The following is a 6,117-nucleotide window of genomic DNA, read 5'->3' on the forward strand; positions in this document are numbered from 1 at the left end:
CGTCACTGGGCATCTGACTCCAGCCTCCACCTGCTGCCCGGCAGCATATGCCCCGTCTCCACACAGCATTGGCATCCCCAAAGGCCCTCAGCCACCCAGGCCCCGTCTGCCCCAGTCCCCAGGCCTCCCCAGCCCCAGTGAAGGCCAGCTTCCTTGCCTCCAGCCATGCTCGTGCTGAGGCCGACATGTGTGCAGGTAAACCGAGGCACAGAGCGCCCGAACTGTCCAAAACACCACCACGTCTCCAGCAGGTCTTCTCATGACAGCCTCATGGAGCCCAAGCACTTAAAAGTCATGTTGGGTCACTGGAAGATCCATGTGGCCAAAAATGCAGTTACCCCCACTCTTGGGAGCTTTGGGGTTGGGCTGAAGCCCAAGGATGGGCACCCGGGCCAAGGGACAGGAAACTCCTCCCAAAGGGACTGCTCTTGTCACCACGCTGCTCTTCAGCTCAGGGTCACAGGGACTCGTGCAGCCAGGGCCACCTTGGGCTCCTGTCACCCACGGACACCGGAACGACTGATGACAGGGTGTAGTTCTAGGTCACTGGGAAGTCGGTGACATCGACAGAAAACAGACCATGGATTGTTGGCCTGGGTCCCGGTGGGGTGAGTGGGAGGGTCTGGGTGACTAGTGCTGAGCCACTGCTGGGCTGTGGCTGGATTGTGCGTGGTCCCCAAGCTGCTGATGGAGAGCGGTGGCCCTGCTGTGCTGCTTCGTCTGTGGGGCACGACTCAATGGTGACCTGGGAGCCGGCACGAGGGAGAGGGCCTGGGACATGCACTTCAACTAGGCTCAGGAGAAGTGTCATGTGCACAGCTGGAGGCCCCCTGTGTGTGAGGGGTGCGAGGTGGCGGGCGACTGGACGGGTAGCAGGAAGCACCCTTGGTGCCTGTGTGGATGGGTCTGCTGGCTGCTGCCTGCTCTCTGGGCCAGCAGCACCTGCACCTGGCTCTCAGGAGGCCGGGAGATTGGAGGGAAGGAGGCTCCCAGGGAGGGGCTGCTGGATGGGCACAGCCTGCATCCCCACCTGCCCGCCTCTGCTCCGGGGAGCTGGCCTGACTCCTGCTGGGTGGCACGAGACCTCTGGGCTCTGCGTCCATGTCTGTGTGCTCGTCCCCAACTCCCCAGAACAGCAGCTTCTTCCTGTACCACCCTGGGGTGCGCGTGTGGCATGGAGGCACTTGAATGAATTTTTACTCACATCTGATTTTAACCACTTAAATCTGAGGCTGGCGGGTACCGGACTTGACGGTGGACCCTGGAGCCAGAGGCCCCCACCAGGTTCAGCTTTCTTCACCTGCAGAGAACGAGTCCCCGGGGAACGGGGACCTTCCTCGACTCCTCTCTTTTTTGCGGACTTACTGGGTCTTCAAGGTCAGGATGGAAGTGGCAGCCCCCGCTGGGCAGGCACATGGGGGAGCCGGTCGGCCTGACATGGCCCTCATTCCGTACGCCTGCCCGGAGCACATCGCAAGTGAGCAGTGGTGCTTCACAACAGTCACGTCCAGTTACGGCCCTAGTCTCCCCAGTGGGCAGGTCCTTGGTCCCCTCCATGACCTACCTTATCCTATCTGTAGCTTCTTACCTGTATTATCCATTCTCCCGCCTGTTTGTCTTCTCCTTGTCTGTCTGTCCGTCACTCACCTGTCTCATTCTATCCACCCACCCTCCATCTACCAGTGTCTCGCCCACCTCCCTCCAAGTTGGGGCGCACGGGACCTCCCAGGCTGTCACTGCTGCCCCTCACCCCTCGGCGGTTTCGTCCTCTGGCTGTGAACAGAACCGGTGCTTCTCCTCCCACACCGTCTCACCTGGCGAGGGACCACTCCCTGCCCAAGGACGCGCCTGGCCAGCCCCCAGGCGGCCACGTCTGCCCTCCTATCTCTCCATCGCTGCTGCGGATGCGCTGGCCGCGCTTGGGAGCCCCGAGCTGGCAGCCGCACAATCTGATAGGGGCCGTCTCCGGAGCCTTCAGCTCTGTGTCATCCCTGAGAGGCGTCAGGCCCAGGCCGCACTCCGCATGCTTGGGCACGGCCAGCCGCGACGAGACGACCCGAGCACCCGCGAAAACACACAGGCCCAGCGCCCGGGGGGCTGGAGCCCATCTTGATGGGGCAGCTGCGGGTGCTGCTCTCAGCCCTGGCTTGCCGGCCCGAGTGTCCCTTTTCCAGCCTGGACCGGAAGACTGCAGAGGGAGTGTGGCCGTCCGGCTGGAGGGCAGGGCAGGTTCCCACTCGCAGCAGCTGGAGTCCTTTTCCTCCTGATTCCTCAGTTTCCAGCCCCTCCCACCAACCCTGCCACCTCCTCGCATCCGCTCCATGAAAGCCAGCACCACCACAGGCGGCCAGGGGGGCCAGCCCCGCCCTCCACCCCACAGGAGCCCAGGGCCTCGGAGAGGGAGCAGGGACCCTGGGACCCAGAGGCCAGGTCACGGCCAGGGTCCCACGTCGGGGCTGGCGAGGCGTGGCACATGCGTGTGGGGCCGACAGGCTGCACCCAGAGACAGGCAGCGCTTGTCGGTGTCAGTTCAAAATGCAAACGACTTTTACGAATTCAACAGTTTTTAAAAGCATTTTTGACTTGTTTCCTCCTTTACGTGACTTTTGATCTATTTGGTCAGGTACTGTCAAACACTCTTGAGAACCGTTTTGGAATTAAATTTGTTTTAATGGGGACAACCACTGACATCAAGGATTTCTATCCCTGAACACAGTGTTTTATCTCTAGCTACTGAAAACTACCTTGTCTTGATTTATGACTTTTAATGAGTTATCTTATTTGTTCCATAAACAACAGCCTAAATCTTTTGACTCCAGGCTTGGGATGCTCACTCGACCCCTCGTTGGGGGGACACAGGCAGGTGCTTTTCCTGGGGGCCCAGGGCATGACAGTGGCAGGGACCCAGACGACAGGTTTGGCTCCGCTCTCCTCGTTCCCGAGGCCTGAAGAACTGTGGGCCCAGACAGGAGCTGAGTGTCAAGGCGAGGCTGGCTGAGACCCCTCACTGCCACGTGAGCCTCCTTCCGGGTGCTGGCCAGCAGCAGCTGTGGGCGAGGCCGGGCCCCATGGGCGGGTCTGGTCACCCAGGAGGCGCACCCCGTCTCCCGCCCCTCCACCTGGACTAGCTGATGTTTACCCACGGGCTTTGGCGGCAGGGCTGGGCGTGGATCCAGAGCCCCGATGACAGCAGCCGCCCAGGTACAGCGGGCAAACCCCACCAGGGCTTGGCTGGCTCCATGAAGGGAGGGGCTGCGTGAGCCCCCCTCCGCAGACGAGGCCTCCGGGGGACGCTGGGCTGAGACGGCTGTGCTGTGGGCGTGGTGGTGACAGGGTGGGGGGTGGGCACAGGGGCGTCGGGTCTGAGGCAGGAGAGTTCCAGTTCCCAGCCCTCGGGGCTCAGATGGGCCTTGTCTGAGCTGGGGGTCCCAGAGGCCTGTCCCTGTCCCCAGGCTCTGGTCCTGTCCTGAGGCAGCTGGGCCTCTTTGATGTCCCTGGAGTCTCAGTAAAGGAGCCAAATCACTCTTGGTGGCTGGACTCTCTGTCCCCTTTTAAGGACGTGGCTCTTCCCTGCACCATCCATTCACTTCTCAGGTCTGCGCTGCTGGGATGGGGAGGCCGAGCCAGATCCCTGTCCGTGGTCTCTGTGGCAGGCCCTTGGCAGAGCCTGGGGACCTCCTGCCAGGTGGCTTCCGTCTGCTGTGATGAGCACCACTTGGTGTGAGTGATGCTCACTTCACTCACAGCTCCCAGGTGCCCCTGTCCCTGACTGCACTTCAAGGGGAGAGCTAGGACTTCAAGGATGGTGCTTTCTCACTCCCCCGCACCCCTGGCTGTCCCTGTCCTCACTCCCTCTGGCCCCTGGCAGTCTGGGGACTCTGCTGAAGTGTCACCAAACATCTCTGTAAAGCTGTGCAGGTGGGCCAGCACTGAGGAGTAGCAGCCACCTTGGGCCTTTGACATGGACACCTGCACACATGAGTCACCTGTCACACCCAGCTGGCCTGGGGGGGTCCCCAGGCACCCCTCAGGGTGAGGACTTGGGCACAAGTCATTTATCTGGCAGGGGTTCTAGTGGTCCACCGCTGCCCGACCCATAGCCCCCGGGTAAAGCAACCCCAAACCACAGCACTCCGTGTGCTCACGGTGTGGGGTCACAGTGGCTCATTACCATCGCGGGTCACTAGCTCTGCTTCCTGGGTGGCATCAGAACGGCGAGCAATGGTGGCCTGCGCTGTGACGTCAGTGGGCAATAGGAATTTTTCAGCCCCGGGTGATCTGATGGGACCCTCGTGTGTGAAGTCTGTCACTGTCCTCCAACATGCGGAGCGTGACTGCACTTACAGACACCTTACAGCATGTAGGACAGCAGGCTGCAGGTGGTATATGGAAACGTGCAATTGCTTTAAGTGTGAGGCCGAGGGGAGGCATATTCCTGAACTTCAGGAGAGTGGCCAGCCCCAGGGAAGGAACGGGAAGGCCAGCGGAGGGAGGGGACCCAGAAGGCCTCTGCCGATAGTGTCCGTTTCCTGAAAAGGACGTGAGGAGCAGCCACGGTGTGCTGCCTTAGGCTCGGTGTGGCTGCCTCTGTCCAGGTGTTTTCTCTCCTGAACACATGAGATGTCTGAGAACAAGAAGGAGGATGACCAAAGCGCACGGGAGAGCCTCAAACCACGATGCCCAGCCAAAGACTGCAGGTGCAAAGGAGCACACACCATGTGGGTCCATTCTGGTCATGTCAGAAGTCCCCACTGCAGGGCAGGGGATGAGACAGTCCACCAGGTGTGCATGGTGTGCACCTGGGTGAAAAATCTTTGAGCCACAGACGTAAGGTGTGTGTTTCATTCTATGTCAATTACAGTCCTTAAAACCCAAGCAACAGGGACACGGCACATGCAAGGGAACATGTCGGAGGACGGGATCTCAAGGCTCTTAGCACAAGGCAGGTTAAAAAGACTGCGGATTAGAAAGACCCAAGACTCTTCATGTCTTAAGCAATGGGGGCACGTGGCTGGACCCGGCAGAGCAGGGAGAGGAAGGAGCCGGATCAGAGGCCGGGGTGCAGCTTCGGGGGACTTCAGCAGTGGCAGGTCACACTTGGGATGCTGCACTCCTCTAAACCAGACCCCGTGTTCCACCCCTTAGAAGTTTCCTACAGACGTGACAGAACACTGGACCCACATGGGCACCAGTGCTTCCCCTTCCTTCCAGGGCACCGATGGGCTGGTGGGAGGGATGCGCAGCCTTACCCCTCCTGAGTCCATTGAGGAGGGCCAGGCCGGTCAGTTCCTGCAGAGCCGGGCATGGCCCTTCCTTGGTGCTGAGTCACAGGCAGGGCAGGGGGATGCAGCCCGAGGGACGGTGCCCCCCGACGGGGCAGCCACCCCCCTGACCGGCAGCTCCTTGGCATCACGTCTGTGAGCTGCTGTGGAGAGGGAACAGCTCAGCCCTGGTCTGCCGGCTCCGCCTCTTCCTCACTTGCCACCTTGGGCCAATTCCTCCAACTCCCAGAGCCTCCTCCTCCAGGGGGACGGCTGGGGCCACCACCTGGCGGCCGACTGCCCGAGTTCTGGCACTCAGGAGGTCAGCAGCCGCTGGCCCCAGGTAAGTGCCTCTTGTCCTACTGGGTTTCCAGGGTCTTCAATGAACAGCACAGAAGCCTTGAACCCCCCTGGGGGCCTCCGGAGCTCAGGACACTCACGGAGCCAAGCTGTGCACCTGTCCCGCTGTCCAGGGGAACGCTGAGGGGGATGGGTTTGCTATTTGGAGGTCGGGTGGGAGCTGAGGCTGGGGCGGTGAGGCCAGCCCTGCCCTGTTTGGGGATCATTGCAGAGTGCAGATCCCCAAGCAGAACCGCCTGGCCCCCCGCGGGGGGCATCAGTTTCATTTCTGTTCAGAGGGGAGCAGGAGGCGGGGACACTGTGGGCCACGGCTCCCTCCGCCCCTGCCAAGCTTCGTGCCCATCTGATAAGACATCCAGAGGCCCAACGGCAACGCTCAGCCATCGGGTCCCAGACGGAGTAGCGTGACCAGGAACAGGGCACAGGCACTCAAAATGCCAGGGTGGGAGGGCCTGCCCGCCACCGGGAGGCTCCAGGGACCCAGGCCCCGCTCAGG

This window comes from Ictidomys tridecemlineatus, chromosome 15 (assembly GCF_052094955.1).
Source record: "Ictidomys tridecemlineatus isolate mIctTri1 chromosome 15, mIctTri1.hap1, whole genome shotgun sequence".
Classification (NCBI taxonomy): Eukaryota; Metazoa; Chordata; class Mammalia; order Rodentia; family Sciuridae; genus Ictidomys; species Ictidomys tridecemlineatus.